We start from the raw sequence: 23,608 nt of genomic DNA, 5'->3' as shown, positions 1-23,608 counted from the left end.
AAGCCATCTCTGTGGTCCCTAGGGTCTTCCTATTACATTCTCCCCAGGTGCCTGTTGCATAGTAGGAGCTCAGATATGCTACTGGCTTTGCAACTCCCAGAGACTATCCTACCTCCCCCTTCCAGGTCCCTCCTCCCAGGAAGCCTGGCTGGTACACCCCCCACCACCCTCAGGTACAGCTGGGCCCTGCAAAACCTGGCTGTATCATGGGCTCCTGTGCACGTGTTGGGATACAGATCTGGAAGCCTCCCCCTGCTTCTCTTCCACCTTCTCTTTTTCAACAGGGGTGCGTGGGCACAGTGTCTTCTTTTAGATTCCCCTCGGCACGGCTAGGATGAGTGCCAGGGCCTTGGTGGTACAGCCGGTGCTCAGGGGGTTGTTTACAGCCTGCAGTGAATCACCCACAACAGCCCACAACAGAGAAGGCTGGGCAGGCCTGGGCTCAGGAGTGGAAACAAGGAGGCCATGCCATTTTTATTTTTTAAGACAGAGTCTTATATAGCTCAGGCTGGCATCCAACTCACTGTGTAGCTGAGGATGACCTTGAACTCTGGGTCCTCCTAGTGATAGAGAACACCAGAGTGCTGGCATTTTAGGTGTATACCACCAAACCCAGTTTATGGGCTACTGGGGATTGAACCCAGGGCTCTGTGCATGCTGAGAAAGTACTCTAATAATTAAACAACATTTCCAGTTTGAGACCATGTCTTGGAAGCCTCCTCAGGACTGGGGATAAAGCTCAGTCTGTAGAATGCTTGCTTAGTGTGCATGAAGTGCTGGGTTCTAGCCCCAGTCCTCCATAACCAGTGGTAATTCCTGCACTCTGGAGGTAGAGGCAGTAAGATGAGAAGTTTCAGGTCATCCTTGGCTAAATAGTGAGTTTAAGGTCAACTTGGGCTACATAAGACTCTGTTTAAAATGAGGAGGAATGGAGAGATTGCCTAGTGGTTAAAATACTTGTCACATATGCATGTGGACAGAAGTTTGGATTTCCAGAACCCACATAAACACTAGATAGTCATGGTGGCCTGACTATGATACCTGTGCTCAGGAGGCAGAGACTGGGGCTCCCTGGAGCAACCTCGCTAGGCAGACCAGCCATATCAACAAGCTGTGGGATCAACTGAGGGCCTCTGAACCAGAGAAAGGTGGCAATTGAGGACGACTCCTGACATCAACCTTGGACCTCAACAGATATGCATGCAACCCCCGCCAAGGCTCTTGAGATGCTGGGACAGGGTCCCAAAGGTCTTCCAGTTTTCCTCAGTCTGAGAGGAGCAGGGAGGGGGATTTGAGAAGCCAAGCTGGTCCAGGATGAAGAGGACCTACTCTGTGTAAGTCCATTGGTTCATTCATCTCCCATTCCTAGCCAGGCCATCACTCTGGGCGAGGAGGGAGTCTTGGACTGGGAATCCCAGGTGTGTGTGTGTGTGTGTGTGTGTGTGTGTGTGTCAGTGATGAATTGTCCAGACCTTGAATTCCAGGAGCTTATAAGGGGTGTTGTGAGCTATTGGAGGAAGTCACAGGATGATTTGGGGGTACCACTTATTTGGTGGCTCAGATTTCACTGAGGCAAAAGCAACAGTATATGCCTCATTGAAGAGGTTGTCTATCACAGTGATTAGCTGGCTGCTGGCCTGCCCATCTGTGTGTACCTTTCTCCCCTCTCCATTTGGGTCTCTGTTTCCTTATTTATAACACTGACATGGTGCTTTAGTGGGGTGGTGGTGGGGTTGAAACTGGTCTCAAATTTTTCATGAGCTTCTCCAGTAATGAAGGGGGAATCCCACTGGAACAAGAGATGTAAACTGTCCACAGGGCATGGATCTGGGTGTTAGTAAGGTCCTGGGGGCTGGACAGGCAAGATAAACAAGGCTGTCTGTTTAAGCAAGGAGGGAAGCTCTAGTAGGACTGCCAGCCAATGAACCATCTCTCCAGGCCCAATGTTTGCTGTTGGAACAAGAGCCTGGTGTGTCAACAGTGGGGGATGAGGTAGCCCTTTCACAGCACACACAGCCTGTCCCTGGAGCCAGCTGACAGGGACCTCTGGAGCTCAATGTTCCCATAAAGTATGAACCTGTCTGAGCTGTACTCCAGCCATCTTCCCAAGCATCAGCCTATGGCAAGAAGCAGGAGTGGTATGCCACTCAAGAAAGAACAGGGTCCCCAGGGCCTGAAGTGAAGGCCTCCAGCTGTGTTCCTTGTAGAGATTGCACACAGGTTCAGTCTTTTCTATTATTTTAATTACATTCTATTTATTTATTCACTGAGTAGAAGAGACACATACCATGGTGTGCATGTGAAGGTCAGAAGACAGCTTACAGGAGTTGGCTTTTACCTTCCACTCTGGGCCCTGAAGATGGAACTTGGATCATATAGCTTGGGGGCAAATGCATTTCCCTGATAGGTCATCTCCCCAGCTTATAAGCACAGTCTTGACTCTGATGGATGCCCTTAGGCCAGTCTTATCCCTCTCCCAAGTAAGGTCTCTGTGTCACATTCATTTCCTGGAATGAGAGTATAGGAGGTAATAGGCATTTGCCTATGGGACCCTGCCTCTTCTACCTGATACAATTTGTTGGCTGACTCCTCTGTGTATTAGCCGATGGTCAGTGCCTACTAGGTGCCAGATGATGGGGACATGAGGGTGCAGCCAGGTCTCCAGCTTTGGTGAACTTCTCCTTTGAAAAGGAAGTGACCTGTGACTTCAGAGTGTGCAAAGGAGCTACCTGTGGTCGCATGGCTCTGCAAAGGGTCTGGAATCACACAAAGCTTAGGTCACATCCTGATGTTACCATTGGCTAGCGGTGTGATCTTATACATCGTGTACATTGTATACATTGTCATCTTTGAGCCGGGGATGATGATGCCAACCTACTAGATTGTGGTGGCACCATCTAGTCCCAGCATTGTGCCTTCTCAGGATGCTGGGAAGGTGTTCGGAAAGCTTTAGTTGTTGTTATTCTAGCCAAGGATCCTGGCAACTTCCCTCAGCCATACAAGAAAAATTGCTGACCAGAGCAGGGGTAAGAGAAAGAGAATCAAGTGCCCCCAAATTGATGGGCAGCCCGGGGCTGTGTGAGACAGAAGGTTCTGGGAAGCAGTGATTATGCCCCTCCCCCTTCCATTGCACCCCATCCATACCCCATTAAGCTTGCAGTTCAGACATCCTTAGAAGAGCCCCCTCAGGCTGGAAAGATGGCTTGGTTGGTAAAGTGCTTGCTTTGCAAGTGTGGGAACTAGAGCTCCAGTCTCAGATCCCACATAAAAAAGCCAGGTCCAGCCATCTGCATTTGTAATCATAGTAATGGCAAGATGAGAGGAGGAGACAGGTAGATCTTGGGAGCTCCCTGGGCAGCTAGCCTACATGGTGCAGTTCCAGACTAATGGGAGACCCTGTCTCATACAGAAAATAGAAGGCACATAAGATTCTGATCGACACATGAGTGTGCTTACATGCGTCTACACACACATGTGTACTCTCCCACATCACATAAGCGTGTGTGTCAGATCCTGGCTAACTGTGGTTGCTCAAAGAAGCATGAGGGTGCTAGGTGGGCAGGCTTCCCAGCATGCTTGTGGAGAAACTGAGACTCAGGTATTAAGAGGACCATTTTCTTTTTTATATCTATTAGGACCCACCAGGAGCCCCCAGCCCGGCTGCACACTTCTTTGTATACAGCTGAGTGAGGATGGAAGCTCTGAGCTCTAGACCAAGTAAGTATGAGCTCTGCTTTGTTCTTTCAGGTTCCCCAGCCATTCCAGCACCCCCTCTGAGGAGCCTGACTCTGGGGAGACAGATGGTAACAGAGCCTGCCAGGTACTGACTGCCTTGGAGCCCAGCTGTGGCACAGATGTGGGGCAGGGGAGGGTGTGTGAAACCAGGTTCAGAAGGCAGGGACCCTTGGCAGCTCTCGTGTGAGTCACGCATCAGCTCTGGGAGTGGTAATGAGGGTATTAGGGTTATTACTGCCGAGTGACTGGGAGTGTGCTCGCTCACCCGAGCAACCACCAGCGGCAGCTTATCCTGCTTGACTGTCAGGCTGCCTCCCTCACCCCTGCCCTCCTGTCCACCCTCAGTGTCTGGCCTCCACATGCCTCATTAGAGTTGCCTGGGCGTGCCTCTCCCAGACACATCATTTCTACCACTGTTCTTTCTGGGCCCAGCTAGAGACACAGAGCTTAGCCTTGAGGACCTGGTGGGTACAGTGATCCTTGAAGCTGATGCACAGATAGGATGTGTCAGAGACAGCATCACCAAGGACAGACTTTGGTCCCTTAACAGGGCTCTGAAGCCAGCAGAGCTAGGAACACCTCTCTGTCTAGGGAGGTCTGTCTGTCCCTTCTCCCTAACTGGGCTTCGTGTCTTTGCTTCAGCTCCAATCAGTAGAAATAGACCACATATCCAAGTGGCTTAGAACTGGGCTACAAGGAAGAGGACCAGGGTGGCAGTCACAATGTCGAATGTCAGATGCCTGAACTTTAGTGCTTGCTCTGTCCCAACTGCTCTGGTCTGTTCTAGACTTGTTTAAATTAACTCTGTCCTCAAAACAGCTCTGTGAGCTGGTGTATTGTCACCACCCTTCTATAGATGAAATGGCTGACCCAGAAAGGCTAAGTAAGTGACCTCAGGTCACACAGCTGGTGAGCAGAACAGCTGGGCTTCCGTCTGAGCCTCCTTGCCTCAGAAACCTCTTTCTACTGCAACCTTCATGACACCTGCCCCAGGACCGCTCTACCTGAATGAGCTTCTGCTACCACCCCTGCATTCATGTTTTAGAGAGACGGTGGCCATCCATCCCCTCCACCATCACACTCTTCTTTTGTATTCTAAGCAGTTCCACTCCTGAGTGCTGGCTCTTCTCATGGCATCACCGTTGCTTCAAAGCCATTGTCTTGTATGCCTGATCTGGCCCAAATACTTGAACAGTCGTGAGGCACAGGGGAAAGTGAAGAGAAAGGGACCTTCCTTCCATAGCTCACACACATAGGATGAAGTGCCCCCTTCCTGAGCATCAGTCTCTGAAAGTACAATCTTCTTCCAGTTTCCCTTGAGAACTTACAATGCCACATTCCAAGGTCCTGTACCTAACAGGTTCCTAAGCAGCCAGTGTGACTAATGTCGGGAGGTCCCTCTCCTCTGCTTGTGAGGTTGAGCCAGGATCTTTTGGTTTAGTGAATCTCAAGAGGCCACCTGTCCTCAGTGTCTCTGGGCTGCAGTCCTATACTCATAGCAGGACCAGAAAAAGACCACTGCTCACCAGGTGGCTGGCCCTTTGTGATCTGTTGTGGGGGACAACCCTCACCCTATCTCCTGGAGCCCTGCACCCGCCCTCCTCAGTGCTGGAAATGTAGGTGGCTCCCTGCCGCCTCAGTGCTGTCGTCACCACCCCAAAGAGTGAGGATCCAGGGAGACCGTCTCCTGGCAGCAGAGCCTCTGCTGCCCTGCATGGGTGTGTTTGAAGTTGCCACACCCACTGAGGGCTGACTAGACCCTATGAGTAGGTTTAGAAATTCAGTTCTGTCAGGCAGAGCAACTCCCTGGGAAGTGGGAGCAGATGAGGTAGCCGTCCTTGCTGCTGTGGCTCCTGCTATTTGGTGAGAGAGGACACAGGTGCATGGCAGGTGCCAGATGCTAGGGACAACATCCGTCAGTGGGGTTCCTGAACACTTTGGCCACCAACCGGGTCAGAACCCCTGGGGGAGTTGTACCTTTGACATGGCTGCTGGGAAGAAAATTGTTCAGCTTTTTCTCAAGTGGGTGAAAGTGGCAGGCTCCACCCAAGATGCCCCTCTGTTCATTCATGTGCACAAGCTCCTTCTTGGCAAGCCTCAGTGGACAGGATTTGGAAGTGTTCAAACCTGCATAGAAGCTATGGCTATGCAGGTGCAGATGCAGCCTCTGTCCCAAACTGCCCTTGCCTTGAGAGGGTCCCCACATGCCATTTCTACCTCTAGAAAATTTCATGGAGCCAAAAGCACAAGCCAGGAGGATCTGAAAATAAAACAAAATAGCCAGACAGTGATGGTGCATGCTTTTAATCCCAGCACTCAGGAGACAGAAGCAGATAGATCTTTTTGAGTTCGAGGCCAACCTGGTCTATAGAGTGAATTCCAGGACAGACAGGGCTACACAGAGAAACTCTGTCTCAAAACACTAAATAAATAAATAAATAAATAAATAAATTAGAAATTGTGTGTGCGTGCTTTAATTTTGAGGCAGGCTTTTTGGTGAGAGAAGGTACTTGGCACAGATGCATGGCAGGTGTCGGATGCTTAGGCTGGCCTTGAACTCCTGCCTCTGCCTCTCAGGTTCTGGGATTCCAGGCATACACCATCATGCCCAGCCTAATTTACATTTTTATTTTGAATGAGTGGCACATGCACAAGGTTCAAAATTCAAGATTAAAAAGAAAAAAATCCACAGAAATAAGTTGACAATGATGGTATATGATATCAGCACACCAGAGGCTGAGGCAAGAGGATTGCCATGAGTTCCAGGCCAGCCTGCAATAAATATAGCAAGAGATCTTATCTCAGACAATAAACTAACAACAACAAAAAAAGACACAAGCCAATCAAACAACCCCCTTCAAAACCCAAAAATGGGGCTGTAAGATGGCTCAGCTGGTAGAGGCTTTTGCCACTGAGCTTGAAGACCTGAGGATGAATCCTGGTGTTGGTATCAGGCTCCGAATCCAGTGACATCACATCTAGGCAACCCCCACATCGTTGCCAAGGCAACTGCCATACACTCCCAGAATCCACCTGGCTACCTCACCTTTACCTGGGAGATACTACGTCACCACCCATATAAAACAGACAGGACGCCTGACTTGCTCTCTTCTTCTTCCATCTTCTTCCCCAACCTTTGCCCTATCTCCTGAATAAACCTCTCCCCCTCCCCCAACCGTGTGGTCTGGAGTGGTCTGTTCTGGGCTTCGATCGGACGTCTGAGCATCTAATAACAACTAACACCTGGGACCCACAAGGTGGAAGGAGAGGACTGACCCCCCCCTACATGTTGTTCTCTGACTTTTACATACATGCTGTGGTATGGGAGAGTACAGACACACATGCACACGTGCACATATAGACTCGCATAGCAGACAGCAAAGACAGCCCCATTCCCCCCTTTCCTGCTGCAAAGACAGGCGTTCTTATTTCCTGAAATACATTATGTATGAAACATGACCTTCATTGGTGGCTACACCCATCATCGTCTTTTACCATGTGTGCACATCCTTCTCCTACCTGCCTTTCCTCCCTGGCAGATATATCTTGGTTACTGCTAGGTGGTGGTTTTTTTTTTTTTTTTTTTTTTTTTTTTTTTTTTTTTTTTTTGAAACAATATCCTCATCCCTGCTTTATGGCTATGCAGGACTTCCTTATATGGAGCAGTCAGGAGTTATTTAACAGATCTTATTGATGCACATTTAGCTTGTTTCCAGCCTTTGGCAATTACTTTAAATGTTGCAATAAATAACCCCCCACATGTGCTGCTTCAGTGGGTGCTTGTAAACCTGCAAGTGGAGGCCATCCTGGGGAGGTGTGGGGATCTGAGGTCCTGATTGGGTGGAGAGGTTCACAATGCCTTCCACAGTGGTGTCCCCAAGCTGTACCAGGCCAGCCTTGTCTGCTTGCCCTGCTCCCCTGTGGCTTTGCCAGCAGGCATGTTATCAAACTGTGAGCTTTGCCAATCTGATATTTGAACAAGGCTGTGTCAGTGTGGTAAGAAACTTTTAAGACAGCAATTATATAGTCGGCTGTCTGTTGAGCTGGAGGACATTGTGCCAAGCACGTGGCACACGTGACTTGGTGTTCATTTCTCCTGAAGGACCACTGGATGTAAAGAAGAGTTGCCTATTCCATACAGGAAGAGACAGGCTAAGAGGAGTTAGGTGCTTTTCTAAAGTCCCACAGCCTCAAAGAGCAGAGTGGATTTAAACCAGATACTCTTGCCTTCTTCCAGATGACCTTCTTGTGATAGGCTTCCAGTACCCTGGGCTGAGGGCACTGGTCCACCTAGAGCTATTGTTCCTCACCATAGAGTGATAGACAAAGATTTGGTCTCCCTCAGCATCACGTGACATGAGACCCTCCCTGACAAGGGGCTCCTGAATCTCAGGTCTGTCTTCAGGACAAAGAAGGGCGGGTTCAGTGAGAGGTGGGCAGGTCAGACATCACATCCTTTGGTAATTACAAGGTTCATTTCTAAGCCCTGACTTCCTCAGCCTCTCACTAAGGACTTCCTTCTCTGGAGTCATCCCCAGTGCCCTCCCAAAGAGGCCCCAAGACCCAGTAGTCCCTCCACATTTCATGCCGCATGACTCTATGTGTTCTAGACAACACACACCTACTCTATTTCTAGAGCTGACCTTGTCCCCAGGGAAACAGAAGACTCCAGATACCAGAAGGAGTTGCCCTGCTGGCACCTAGGAGGTGACTCCATAGCGTCATCATTTTCCTGACCCCAAATGGCTTTACAGAAACTCTGAACTCTGATCCTGACCAGCACAGGTGGAGCAGGAGGCTCTGTCAACAGTGGGAGAAACTCATTAAGTGAATGTCAATACGATTAAAGGCTTGGATGGTCCAGGAGACACAAGTGACGTCACCTGACAGTAGGAAAGGACTCCCTGGGGCATGTAGGGGTGGGTGGAGATAGGGGCAAATAGAAACACAAATGTTGGAAGGGAGAAAGCCAGAAAGAGAGAGAGGTGACTTATGTGATGAACAAAGGAGAAAGGCAAGCCATCCAGACAGAAGATCCAAGAGGAGAGAAAAAGAAAGCACAGAGGGCTATCAAGATGGCTTGCTGGATAAAGGAGCTTTCTTCAAAGTCTTACCCCCTGAGTTCAAATCCCTAGACCCACTGGCAAAAGGAGAGAACTGACTCATGCAAACAGTCCTTTAACTTCCATAGTCCCACGGCACATACTCCATCCCTAAAAATAAACAGATAGATAAATAAATAAGTAAATAAATGTAATTAAAAGTTTAAAAAAAGAAAGCATGAGAGGCCAAGAAGAGTGATAGAAACATTTAGAACCCTGAGACATACATACCCAGGACAGAGGAGAAAAAAACCAAAGAAAGGGAGAGAATACACACAGAGGCAGAGTGGGTCTGTAGACAGAGGGAGGAAATTAAGATTGAGATACTAAAGCATTCTGGCCTGGGAATCCTTTTCAGGAAGCTGTGGACGGTATCCTCAGGGACTCTGAGTGGCAGGTTTGTCACTTGGGCAAGAATAAGATGGATGGGACACCCACACGCTGTCAAGCTTGGCTCTAGGTATGAGGAACAGGTAGGGTACTGCCAGAATAAGAAAGAGATAGCCTCTGTTCTGGAGGTTTGTAAGTACATAGGGAAATTGGCACAGGTTAGCTCAGAAGAGTCCCTGAAAGATCACCCTAGGAACCCACGATGGGGTCACATGGCAAAAGCTGGGAGCAAATGTGACACACACACACACACACACAAACCGTCAGCCTTCAAACACATATGAGGAGATGTAGCCTGCCTGGTGTCTGGTGTGAAGTATGATGAATGGCCTTTCATCTGGAGCATTCTAGGCTGATCACAAAGGTTGGAGAAAGAAGAGTACTGAAGCAAAGACTGGGGTCTGATTCCTGTAGTGTAGGTGATAAGAACCAGTTTGAGCTCCAGCTCTGCCATTCTTTTGGGTACCATCTTGTCAAAGAACTTTCTTCTCCAAATCCTGTCCTGGGAGATAATGGCAAGGTTGCTGGAGGATTGAAGAAATTCACCTGCACATCCCAGGCCCCATCAATCTGCTTTGCCTTGTCCCAAGGTCACAGGAAGATCAGTAAGATCCCTTTGGCTACCCTGGACCCCAAGAAGAAGCAGGGAAAAGCAGATGTATGGAAAAGAGAATTGGTCCGGTCTCCTGGCCCTTGAAGTCCTTCATCATGGAGCCAGGAGAGCTGATGGTGGGAGAGGAAGCTAGAGTGGACAACTGGAACCTCCAAGGCTAGATCCCACCCCTCCTGAAGTGCTCAGAGCAGAGGGGATCCCTAGAGCTGCCTAGCTCCTGGAAGGGTCCTGGACTTCTGCTATGCCTGCCAGCCCCAGGCTGCTGGTTGGCGCACAGACAGGCAAACTGGCAGGCAGCTGGCTGGCCAGCGGGCATAGCAGGAGGGTAAATTCCACATTTGCATTTGGATGTTCCTGGCCCCAAGGACCGCTGACCTTTATAGCTGTTACTTCCGCTCCTCTTCCAGGCCTCCTGAGCTCAGCCAGGCTGGCCATCAATTCCCCAGCTTCATAGGCAGGTGTCAAGGGGCCTGGGAAATGCCCTGCAGACCCTCAGCTTGCTCTCCTTACTTGTCCTAGTATACTCTGACTCAACATCAGCTGCTGTCCCCTGCCTCACTACCCCTGGTGACGCCAGGATCCTCCTCCATCCCCATCCCCCACAGCGAGTCACTGGCTGATGTACTGGCAGTTTGGGCCCTTGAATTAGCAGTGTCAAGGAGCCGTCAGTCAGTCGCTGCAAGGACGTCTCCCCGGGAATCCCCGTCTATGCTGAGTGACAGTAGTGCTGAGCACTGAGCAGTGTCAGCTTTTCTGGGCTCAGCACTCAGGCCTGCACCTCTGGGAGTAGAAATGCTCCCCAGCCCACATGGTCCCCAAGGACTCTTGTCACGGGTGGCTTGGCTAGCCAGCTGACTGAAGAAGTCCCACAAGACTTTTGTAAATTAAAATCCATCTCCCAGATGGCTCAGTACAGAAGAGTTCTTGCTTTACAAGCATAAAGACCCGTGTTCAAATCTCCAGAACTACATAAAAAGCTGGTTGTGGTAGAGTGCTCTATGGGGAGATGACCCTGTGAGATACCCAAGGCGTAGTCAGAGACCCTGATGCCTCCCTTTGCCCTCTGATCATATGTATGTGGATACACACCTGCACATGCACAACACAACACTTCTTTATTTTTTTTCTTAAAAAACTCCAGTATTTTGTGTACGTGGGTATCTTACCTGCATGTATGTATGCCTGGTGCCCACAGAAGCCGGAAGACCATGTTGAATCTCCTGGAATTGAAGTTAGACAGTTGTGAGCTGCCATGTGTGGGCTGGGAACCAAACCCAGGTCTTCTAAAAAAGCAACCAGTACTCTCAATGATGAGCCACTCCCACTGACAAATCTAAAACCAAAGTCTAGTCCCCAACCCCAGGGGGGCAGGTTCTCTCCTCAGCCCCGGGAACACTGACTCCTTTCCATCAGGGTCAAGGAGTGAGCTGAGGGGCTTGGGAATAGTCCTCCGGCACTGAGCTACAATCCCCACCTGAGTCATTCTTTTTAAAAGTAAACATTTTATTATCTTTTTACTCATTTGCTTTGTGTGTTGGGGGCACATGGTATGGCACATGTGTGGAGATCAGAGAGCAGTTTGCAGGGGTCAGTTTTCTTCTTTCTCCTTGTGGGTTCTGGGGATGGAACTTACCTCTCAGGCTTGGTGACTTTAGGCCTGCTCTGTTTCTTATTCCTGCTGATACTTCCATGGTCAGGTGTGTGTGTGCGCGCGCGCTTGTGCGTGTGTGTGTGTGTGTGCATGCATGCACACACCTGTATGTGTGTTTACATCTCTTTGTGTGTGCATGTGCGTTTACGTGTGTGTGTGTGTGTGTGTGTGTGTGTGTGTGTGTGTGCACTGAGGGGTCTTGATGATTATCAGTGGTTGAATTACTTGTTAAAATATGCTAAAGTGCTGACCCATACTACAGCAGAGTAAGACTGTATTTGGAGATTGGCATTGACCATGAGGTAAAGTGGCCCCGTCTCCAATGTGCCTGGTGTCCTTAGGAGGGAAAATAGTAAAGAGATTGACACAAGAAGAGTGTGTCACATGACAGCAGACACAGGCTGCCGCCTCCAGCCTCCAAGTCAGGGAGCAGAAAGGAGGCCAGAAAGGGGCAGGGAAGGGTTGTCTTCCCTCCACCCCGCACACCCAGGACAGACCTAGAGGGAGGCCCTACCAGGATTTATTGAAGATTTCAGAGCCTAGAGGTAATGCACTATTGTTTGAAGGCACCCGGGTTGTCATTAGTTACAGCAGCCTTAAGACAGGAATGCAATCAGGGACAAGGGCCTCAATCTGCTGGCTTCCAAGGGAACAAGGGAGAGATGGAATCCAGGTTAGCAGGTGAAAATGCAGCATCAGGTTGGGGGTCTGAGTGAGCAAGCAATCAGCCTTGTGCATGTTTGCTCCTGCCTGGCACTGTTATAGATCTGTTTGTTTCTTCCTGTGTTGCCCAGGCTAGCCCAGAATTTCTGCGCTCCAGACCCTCCTGACTCTACCTCCCAAGAAGCTGAGCCTGCAGAGGTAGGCCACAGCACTAGCTTGTGACAGGTCTTAAGGCAAAATTCACCTAATCCTACCAATCCCCATGCCAAGGCTATGATGCTTTTTTATAGATGGAGCTGAGAAGTTGATGGTGCACACTGGTCCATGGCAGGAGAAGACTTGAATCCAAGCTCTTGGATTCCAGATCCCACACACTTAACTATTACTCTATACCCTGTGTAAGAAGCAAACAAGTGCCGGGTTGTCGTAGTGCATGCCTTTAATCCCAGTGCTCAGGAGGCAAAGGTGCCTGGATCTCTACGAGTTTGAGGACAGGCTGGTCTATAGAGTGAGTTCTAGGATAGACAGGGTTACATAGAGAAACTCTGTCTCTAAAAACCAAAAAAAGAAAAAGAAGCAAACAAGGGGTTAAAAATCTATGGGTCCACTTGGAGAAAGAACCAAGTATTCTTCCCAAAACAACCGTGTCATGAAGCACTTTCCTCTCAAGATCGTCCATGGCTCTGTTTTCCAAGTCCAAGCTTTCTCATGTGACATACAACCCCCAACCCCAATACACCCACATATCTGCTCCTCACTCTGCTGCAGCTACAAAGAGCTGGCCAGTGGCTAATGAGGCAAAAAGGCTGAACTGAGCTAGGATACCTGTTTTGCCATTTATGAATGTGACTTCTGACCCCAGTACTTCACATGTGAGGTAGGAATGGGACCAGAGCACCATAGTTGAGGGAGGGGTGGTTGAGTTCCAGGCTGATCTTGATGTGTTGGCAAGTCTCCCTGCCTCTGCTTACCTGTGCCCCTGACTAGACACCTTTCCCAGAAGTCTCTGCTCTCCTTTAACATCCACCTAGAGGAATCCTCTGCTTTGGCTCCTTGGGTCAGCAGTCCCCACCCCAGGGCCTCTCAGGGACATCTCCCAGCCTGAAACTCATCTACTGGAGATGTTATATCTCTTACCCCATCCTTTCCTCTCGGGACAGCAGCTGTAGGCACATAGGCATCTTGCCTTAGTTTACCTCAGTTTAGCCCCATGGTATCAAATGTCAAGTAGAATTTCTCTACCTCTGCTTCCACTGCCTTTTATCATTTGTCCATCTGCCCTCTGGCTGGTCCCCATGGTTCCCACTGACTGCCCTGCCACCTCCTGTCAAGCATGGCCTCCTCAGCAGGCGGTGGGGAAGGGGCGACCTCCTCTCTTCACCTGACAAACAGATTACAGAGCTGTCTTTCTCAGAAGACAGTGGGTGACAAGGGTAATTAGCTTACTGCCAGCTAGCCACTCCTGATGAGCTGGCCCCGGGGCTGGGGGAGGGGGCGTATTGGTGACAACAGGGAAGGCCTACTCTGTCCAGTGTCTCCCTCCCTATTGCAGTCCTGGCTATAGAGGTCCTTGTATTAGCCCCAGAGTCTACTGTACAGTCCCAAAGGGGCTGGCCAACTATGACATCATCTCATGCTGGGGGTCTTAGAAGGCCTGAGTTCCAGCCCCACTCTGTTCTTCTATGTATGTAACCAAGTTACTTCCGTAAACCCTGGTGCTAGGTGTAAGGTAGGTCTGGGTTGGGCACAGTGGCCTGAAGGACATGATGCCTGGAGGTTTCTTTCCCTCCATTGGGTGATGGTGTAAACTTTCCACTACTCATGGTATGCCTGTGACCTCACACATCATATGCTACTTACACTACAGTTTGTACAGGATTGCCATGGTCCTGGATTGGGGCTAGCCTGGGTTCATTGTCTTTTACAGTTACTTACCTTCTCTTTACTCCATGGCTGACCAATGGGAATGATTGAAAGTTGACCAGGCAGAATTTACAAGAAACTTTGTTCTTGAAAAGTAAGAGATGCTGGGCGGTGGTGGCGCACGCCTTTAATCCCAGCACTTGGGAGGCAGAGGCAGGCGGATTTCTGAGTTTGAGGCCAGCCTGGTCTACAGAGTGAGTTCCAGGACAGCCAGGGTTACACAGAAAAACCCTGTCTTGAAAAACAAAAACAAAAACAAAAACAAAAACAAAAACAAAAACAAAAACAAAAAGAAGAAGAAGAAAGAAAGAAAGAAAGAAAGAAAGAAAGAAAGAAAGTAAGAAAGAAAAGAAAAGAAAAGAAAAGAAAAGAAAAGAAAAGAAAAGAAAAGAAAAGAAAAGAAAAGTAAGAGACACACCAGGATAGGTAGGCTCTTTTTGGCTTCAACCTCCATTTTTCTTGCCAGGTATTGTAGACATGATGCCTGGAGGTAAAGTAGCCATTGTGCTACAGAAAGGTAAAAAGTCAACATTCAAAGCTGAAGATGTCTTCAAGCCAGGAGACCAACCCTGGACATTTACCTCTGGAGCCCTTGTTATGTGAGAACATAGCTTTCAGGTATTCTTTGACTTGAGATCAAAGACACAGGTTCATTTTTGGCTATGAATGTCCCCATTGTGCCAGGCCACTTTAGGCCTGTGGCAGAGTGGCACCACTCAGCACCAGTGGACCGGCTAACTGAATGAAGAAATAAGGGTCAAGTCTGCTAAGTTCATGGGGATGGTAATTGTCACATCACTGATATGGAAACCTGCTGTGTCTTCTTCGAGAGGCCTCACCTCACACTGTCCCACAGAGACACAAAGCAGAACTCTGCCCCCATTTCACAGACAGACAGAAACCAAGTCCAAAAATAGGTTCCACAGTTTATAGGTGGCAGCATAGGCTTGCCTGAACGTCTTGGCCTTCAAGTGGGCCTTAGGCTTGCCTGAACGTGCTGGCCTTCAGTCTCTCATCTCATTTCACCATCTCCAGGGCTCAGACTTGTCACAAGTCTCCTGCCCTAAGAACCTAATGAAAAAGAGAGCAACAGTGTTGAACAAGGAAGGCTTGGGGACTTCTGAGTCTCAATTGTCACATGCACCTGTGCTGAGCTTGGGGAGCCAGGTAGGATAAAAGAGGGGACCCAGAAAAAAGCACCTGGGAGGCTCATGGTGGGCCAGTCTGCAAGGAATCATATCCAGGGCCTCTGATATTATCTCCTGAGATCTCAGGGCACCACAAAGTCCCACCTTTCTGTCCCCACAGCGGCCCTCTGGCTAGATGTCTGCTTGTTCCCCTGAGGCTGAACCAGAGAAGAGGGTGTGGAGAGGAAATAATGGCCAGTCCTCCCTGGAGCCTTTAGAATGTGGCTCACTCAGTCAGCCAGGCCTGTCAACATGGCCAGTGGGATGTCCTGGGGTGGAGAAGCCATCAGGCCCGTTGTCCCTGTATCTATGGGCACACACTGTTAGGAGTGAAGGAGCCCTACGGTAACATGGAGGATCAAGAATAGCCAGAGCTGAAGCTGAGGGAGGAGAAAGGCAAGAAGCAGAGAGGAGTCCGGGCATGTGGTTTAGTAACTAGAGTGCTTTCCCAGCATGTGTGAAGCCCTGGGTTCAGTTCTCTGCACCACATAAAGGTCTGATGTGTGCATTCCTATATCCCAGCACTCAAGAGGCAGAAGTAGTTCAAGGTCACATTCAACATCATAAAATAAACCAAAAGGGTGTCTCAGAGAAAGAACCAGGCTCATTGTGATAGACAGGTAAGAAAGAAGTTAGTGGGAAGTGAGAAGCTGGCCTGTGCCTGTTGAGCTATGTTGGGAGAGCCGGACAATGTTCCAGCAGAGAAGGAGGCCTGGGTTAGAATTACAGCATCCCTCAGCTTCTCCTGACTCTCTGAGTCTATAGTTAAAAACTGAACAACTCTGTAAATTGACTGTGTTGGCCTCAGGGAGATGTTCGTGGGATGGTTACCACGGAAGGTCTGTGGTTTCCTTCAGTACCACAGGCAGACAGGATGAAGAGGTCAGACATCCCCAAGTTCAAAGCCAGCTCCATACAGCTCTTGACATGGACTCTTAACTACAAACATTGTCAGGGAGACAGAGCCTTCTCTTTTCCTGCCCAAGCTCTGACCATAAAGCACAATCTGAGAGGGAATGGCATCATTCATTGTTCATGGATTATGTCACTGCTGACCTGAGAAGGGGACCCTTCTTCTGAGGGTGTGTGTGTGTGTGTGTGTGTGTGTGTGTGTGTGTGTGTGTGTTGAGCATCAGATATGCTCATTAGGAGGTTGTAGTTTGGTTCTAGGTGTCCTCCAGATTCTGGGACATCAAAGGCCTATGCGTGAAAGGCTTGGTGCCCAACTTGACATTATTAGGTGGTAGAGTGGGACCTAATAGAAATTTTTAGGTCATTGGGGTGTGCCCTGGAAGAGAAGAGTAGAAATCCAGCCTCCTCTTATGGCTCTTTCTTTGGGCTACAATGAAGTAAACAGCTCACTCCAACCTGTGTTACATCATCACAAGGCCAAAGGCAACCCTGACCTGACACCTTCAAAACTGTGAGCTAAGTAAGTTTTTCTCTCGAGTTGACTGTCTCTGGTATTTTGTTATAGTACCAGAAAGCTGACTTGTTGAAGGGAAAGACAAATCACTGAATTTGTCTTCTCTAGGTGAAGTCCCTTTACCTGCTTTTCTTGGTGTGTTACATTAGCTCTCAGTTCCAGAGATTCTTGTGGACTATTATTGCAGTATCTATGGCAATGCCCACTGCGGCAGAGGCATCTTTTGCAATGTTTAAACAATTCATACTACTCTTATATTTGTATAAGAATTATATAAATTTAATATAATGTGCATGAAATATGATACTAATTTTTTAACTGCTTCATGGATACTGAACACTACAATTGCTAATCAGTTTACAAAAACTGGTTAACAGGATTTTATTACAATTTCAAAAAGATGACTAATTGAGATATGATTTCAAGTGAGGATTTTAGCTATCACATTAATTATAACTCCTATTTTACCTCTGTTTCAGTGAATAATTCTGGATGTGAGAAAAAATATCTTTGGGGACAATATTTTAAATTTTCATTTACTGGAGAGATGGCTCAGTGGCTAAAAATACTTATTGCTTTTTCAGAAGACCTGGGTTTGGTTCCCAGCAGCCACATCGTAGCTCGCAATAGCCTGTAAGTCCAGTTTTAGGGAGCCAGACTCTCTTTTCTAGTCTCCTCAGGGACCAGCACACACATGGTACACAGAAACTCATGCAGACACTCATACATTCACTAAATACATCTTTAAAAATTCCATTTGCTCAAATTTACCTCATTATTTTTGTAGTTATTGGAAATCAAACCCAGGACTCACAGAATGTTAGAGACACCTCCACCTCAAGCCACGTCTCCAGCCTCATGTTTTATCTTTTAGTGAAATTCCATTCCTTTAATTTCTTTGGATCACTGTGATTACGGGAATTAGTCATTTTTGGTGAAGTGAATACATGGACATTTTATAAAATAAAATAAAAATTTATGAATTATGTATCTCACTATCGCTTGTCTAAACACAGCCGGCCCTGTCAGTGGGCTACCCAAACACCAGTTTCCACGCATTTAAAACCCAGGGCCTTCCACACACTCCTGTTTTGCCACTGTGAAGGTGTGTATGTCGAGGTAGGAAAAGAGAACATATTTTATTTAACAGCTTGTTTGGTTTGGGAATATTTAAGCATATGGTATGTGGGTCTTCATCTGCAGTCCTGAAAATTTCAGAGGCTGGTCTGGATTTTTTTTTTTTTAAAAAAAAGCTTTATTGATATGTAATTCATATGCTATCAAACCCATTCTTTTAGGGACTGGGAAAGGTAGCTCAGCAGGTGAGAGTGCGTAATGCCTGTGACTCCAGCTCCAAGGGATCTGACTACCTATTCTGTATGGGCACCTGCACACATGTATATACACACACATGTTCATTCACATGCATATACGTATGTACTCATACATACACACATGTACACACATGTACACACATGCACACATGAAGCACACACACAAATAAAATGTAAGATTTTAAGTGCTTGCCCTTTTTAAACTGTACACTTCCATAGTTTTTAATATATTTCCTGCCTTGCTTTAGTTACCATTAATCCTAAATTAAATCTCATTAATCTCTGTGAACAGTTGCTCCTTATCTTGTAGAATTCCTGAGTGTGCTGACTGCCTGCATGAATTTGCCTGGGTAGTGCTGATGAGATGAGATGTGGCCATTTGTTGTTGTTTTGTTTTTTTCAAATGTCTGTTCATTTTCTATCACCTATCAGTGCCTCACTCCTTTTTATTGCTGAATAATATTCCATTCCATGACCGCATCCATTCATCATATAATAGACATTTAAATTATTTCTATTTTATCTCACTCCTAAGAACACTCCTGTGCAAGTCTTTGGGGGACACATGTTTTCAATTCTCTGAGGCATGTACCTGGGAGTGTAATTGTTGAGGCATATGCTAACTCTGTGGTTTATTTTCTGAGGAACTGCCAAGTGGGATTTCCAAAACAATCCCACCATCTTGCATTTCTCCCCCCCCCCCCGCACCCCCCCCCAGTGCACAGGAGTTCTAATCTCGTCCCACTTCTGCCAGCACTTGCTATTGTCTGCCTTGCTTTATATTCCAGCCATCCTAGCCCATATGAAGTGGCTTCTCATTGTGACTTTGATTTGCATTTCCCTGGTGAGTCCGGCTAAGCAGCTTTGCATGTGTTTATTGGCCATTTGCAGATCTTTGGAGAAATGCGTATTCAAATCCTTTGCCCATTTTTTAATTGGGTGATTCGGGTCTGCATTTATCCTGCCAGGGGTAAAACTACAGGCAGGAAGACCCCATCACAGACACCTCGAGTGCTTTGCCAGCAGCTCGGGCCCTTTGGGATGGTCATACTTACCTGCTACCCTTTATAGAGGCACTGGATAGGCGTCTTGTCCAGTTAGCATGTGTGAAGCCCTGGGTCTGACTCCCACCACCTCATAAATCAAGTATGGTGATAAAATACGTATAACCCCAGAATTTGGGAGGTGGAAGGTAGGAGGGTCAGGAATTTAAGATCATCTTCAGCCATATATGGAATTTGAGGCCAACCTGGGATACCTGAGACCCAGTTTCAAGAACAACAGGGGCCTGAGGAGATGGCTCAGTCAGTCAGTAAGGTGCTTAGCATACAAGTATTACGACCTGAGTCCTCACCTCCCATGTAAAAGCTGTGGTGTGTGCTTGTAATCCTAGGGCTGTGGAGGCAGACAGGAGGATCACGGGTTTGCTGGTCAAGCAGTCCAGGCAAATCAGCGAGCTCCTTCAGGAAACACCCCCCCCCCCCATCAAAAAATGAGGTGAGAAGCTGGAGATGTGGCTCAGCAGGTAAGTTACTTACTGCTCTCTCTCTCTCTCTCTCTCTCTCTCTCTCTCTCTCTCTCTCTCTCTCCCTCTCTTTCTTTCTCTCCCGCACACAAAGTAATAAAAATCAATTTTAAAAAAAAATCTTAAAATCTTTAAACAAAGGAGGGGAGCAACTGAAGAGCCCAGGCAACCTGTAGCACATGCTCCCACATGCAGTAAATTCATCAATTTAATTAAATCACCACACCCCCAAAAGGCAGCTTCTGTGTTCCAGGGCCTTGCCATCTCGTCTCTTCTGCAAAGCTTCCTCTAAAATCTCTCTTATAGAGTCATATTTTGACTGTGTTGGGCCAGAATCAAAGAGGCCAAGGCTAAGCTCTGACCACCTTCAGTGGTCCCTGCTCCATCTCCCCAGGCCTCAGCCTCACCTGGGCACCTCAGTCTCCCCACCGTCAATAGCTGGCCCCTTCCTTTCCCTGGTGCAGAGCTCTTGGGGTTATGACACTAGATTGGGATTGTAAATAGTGGTGACTGGAGAAAGTCCTTGCGGTGTTTGGTGGAAAATTTTCTTCCGTAACCTCTCCTGAAGGACCCCAGGACAGTAAATAGCCCAGGCAGCCCCTACACCTCAGAATGTAGCACTCTCAGATCTGGAGTGGAGGTCTGGACATTCCTGCTCCCAAACCCAGCTGTCCATCTGTTTGTTCCTTCTCTTCTGGGCCACCCAAGCCTCCTCCCTCTTTTCCCCAAGTGGTGAGCGGCATGTGACTGCTCAAGGGAGTGAGAGGCAGTGGGCAAGTGACACAACACTCCTTAATTACTATCTTCCTTCTGCATCCCAGCACCTAAATTTAGCCAACAGAGCCTGGGCATAAGGAATGAAACTCCTTCCTCCCCAGGACCCTGTTCTTAGGGGAGAGAGAGCCAGACTTCCCCCAGCCCACGCCCTGGGTGGGGGCAGTGAGGAGAGCAGGACTTCTCACCAGCCTGGTCATGAGTCAGAATGTAGCAGAGGCCAGTGGGAGCACTGAGCTGCAGGAGTGACCCTCCCCAATGCACATGGCAGGTGGCAGCTGGGGCCACTAATCACCAGGGAACAGAATGACACTACCCACTGACTGGAAGGGAAGGTGGAGGGGAGAAGTGGCCCCAGTGTTAGGGACACAGGATCCTGAATGAGACAACTTCAAGCTCCTCTGATCTACCACCTGCCAGCTGTGGAGCCTTCGGCAAGTCAGCCAGCCTCTCTGGGTATGTCTCCTCATCCGAACCCAGTGCAACCGCTGGGCAAAATGGCTGTGAGGTTCCAGTAGACACCACAGATACAGCATGGGACACCAAGCAAAAATGGACGGGCCCAATCAAGATGTCCGTCCATGTTCCGTGGTGTGGTGTTTCCAGTGGGCGGGCCCTTCAGGAGGCGGGCCCTGACGTGGGCGGGTCCTGCAGTGGGCGGGCCCTCAGTGTCCTCCAATGCTAGTCGTTTTCCTTTTCCTTTCTCTTTTTCCAGTATCTAACACAGCCCAAGCTGGTCTCCGCTCGCTATGCAGCTCAAACTTCAGATCCTCCTTCCTCTACTTCTCACGTGCTAGGATTACAGGCACACCTCTATAGCTAGTTTATACAGTGCTGGGGATCAAACCCAAGGCTCTGCAAGCGCTCTGCAACTGAGCCACATCTCCAGTCCTGCAGTGTGACTCTCGGCTACACCTCTGCTTTAGACAGGGACACACAGGCAGAGGCAGGAGAATTGCCATGCTCTAGATCACCGGCCAGTTGGCAGTCTGTCTGCAAATGCAGGACCTTCCCTTAGTGCCTAGGGGGAACTGCCCTTCTTCTAGGCCTGCTGAGAAATGCCCACTCCAGGAAGTCCTCCAGCTGCCTTCACACTCTGCCTGCAGGCTTCTCAACTGCAGGGGTCTATTGTCAGCCCCACCTCCAGCTCCAAGAAGTCTAGAGAGAGATACCTTACTCGTTGTTTCTGTGAGTTACTAGAGTTCAAAGTTACCAATCTTTGTAAAAAGAAAAGAAAATAAAAAGACAGGGGGAGGGGAACACAGCTGGAGGGAGCTGGAGAGAGCTGGAGTGAATGTGTATTCCTAGCTGTGTACTCCAGGTGTTGGCAGTGGTTTTATCTAGGTATGGTAAGGTCAGGCAGGGATTCTGGGGTCAGGCTCGATGGAAAGGAACCCCAACCCTGGGTCTCAGGTCCTGGTTCCTCATATGTAAAATTGGGTAGTAGAGCTAGCCTCTTGGGGCAGCATGCAGGAGAGAGACAGGCTACACTAAGACCAGTTCTTCCATTCTGAACTGTCATGGACAATAGCCCCTCACTCAGTGCCTAGATAAAGGCATACTCAGGTGTGCACCCCCTGCTCCATCCCATGGCATGAGCTGGGGCATATCATCACCATGTACTCCTACTTCTGGTTCACATAGGGTGCCAGCCTTCATCTACAAGGCCTGGGAAACCCCTACCCCCTTACTGTTCTGGCCCCAGATATTTCTTGCCACCAACTCCAGGATGTCACCGGCCACATGGAATTGATTTAAATCTACAGGCAAGTACGTGTATCAGCTCATCTCAACCAAAGAAATCAGAGGATTAAGAAGATCTCAGATTCAGGCCCAGCCTAGGCAGAGTCCTGGCTGCCTCTTACAGTGAGCAGGATACTGACTACTTTCTTGAGCTAGAGTCACCAAGGCTCTTTCAGGAGTGGGAGGTGATGTATCAGGTGGGCAGAGAGTGCTCTTTACAAAGTAGGAAGTGAGAAGCTACACCCCTGCAGGGTCATGTCCTTTGGGAAGAGGCCTGTGGAGTCTGAGTTTCACTCATGACGTTATTGCCTGTGGTGGCTCATGATGCTGATGACGTACAGGCAGCTCATGGGTTGTGGGCGGGTTTCAGGCACCACGCACTGTCCTAAAATTTGACACATGTTGAGTCACCTCTTGCTCACAATGTCTTAGGAGATGTGATTGTGAAGTGGAGGCCTGGCCTGGTCAAAGCCCTGGGAGACTCAGAGCTGGTGGTGGAGTGGGGCTCCTACCCAGGCAGTCTGAATCCATTTGTTTGTTCACCCTGCACTTCTTCACCTCCAACTATGGCTCCCTCTGCTTCACCCCTGTGACCTGTTTCCCCCAGGCCTGGGATGTGCTGTCCATTGGAAGGTGGATGTTGGGAAGAGGGGTGTGAGCCTGCGGTGCTGTTACCAGCTCTCCAACCCTCCTTAAAAGCCCTGCGACCTCAGCAAAAGTAAATATAAGAGTCAAAGAGACAGCTCAAGCTGCAGGGAAATGTTTTCTCAGCTGCTTCCTTCTCCTTTGCTTGCTCACCATCCAGTAAGGGGTCCAGAGCATAGAGAAGTGCACTGGCCTTCAACTGCATCTCTCTGGGTGACTCAGTAAAAAGTTGTCTCTGTGAAGGGCAGAAACTAGGTTTCCATCCCAGCAAGGGGAAGAGGCATGTACACAGTCCCATACTGAGTATCATGGAAAGCTGAGTATTGCCAGGGGCATGCTGGGGGTCTTTGACACATGGTGGCTTTATGACTAGTATTGTCATAGGGTGATTATTCAATCCTACCCATCCAGGAGGAACAAAGGGAACCAATAGGAGTGTGGGGAGAAGGCTCAGAGGGTGAATGAACTTGCTGTTAAAGCTTGGTGACACCGAGTTCAATCCTTGGGATGTGGTGACTCAAAGCTCTTCCAGCAGAGATAGATGGCAGAGACAGGAGAAGCAACAGGAAGCTCATGGCCAGCTAGCTTGAATACACAGCATAGTGGCAGATACAAGGGTGGCCCAGCATTGAGTGGTAGAAGTTTTGGGGACTCTAGTGGTCCCAAGGCTCTGACTTCTAGAGTAAGAAGACAAGGCTGTCTGAAGGGAGGACTGCTCTGGCCCAGGGTTCTATCCACAGCACCCATGCCACATGGCCGGGCATTCCACTGATACTTCCCCAGGGAAGACTCTGGAAAGGATTAACACCTGCTAATTTTTCATGTAGAATCACATAGCCCACCTATGGTGCTTATCAGATGTAAAATGGCCCAAGAGCAGAATACTCATATATAAGG

The sequence above is a fragment of the Arvicanthis niloticus genome, chromosome 1, assembly GCF_011762505.2.
Source record: "Arvicanthis niloticus isolate mArvNil1 chromosome 1, mArvNil1.pat.X, whole genome shotgun sequence".
Lineage (NCBI taxonomy): Eukaryota > Metazoa > Chordata > Mammalia > Rodentia > Muridae > Arvicanthis > Arvicanthis niloticus.
Note: the sequence above shows the minus strand (reverse complement) of the source record.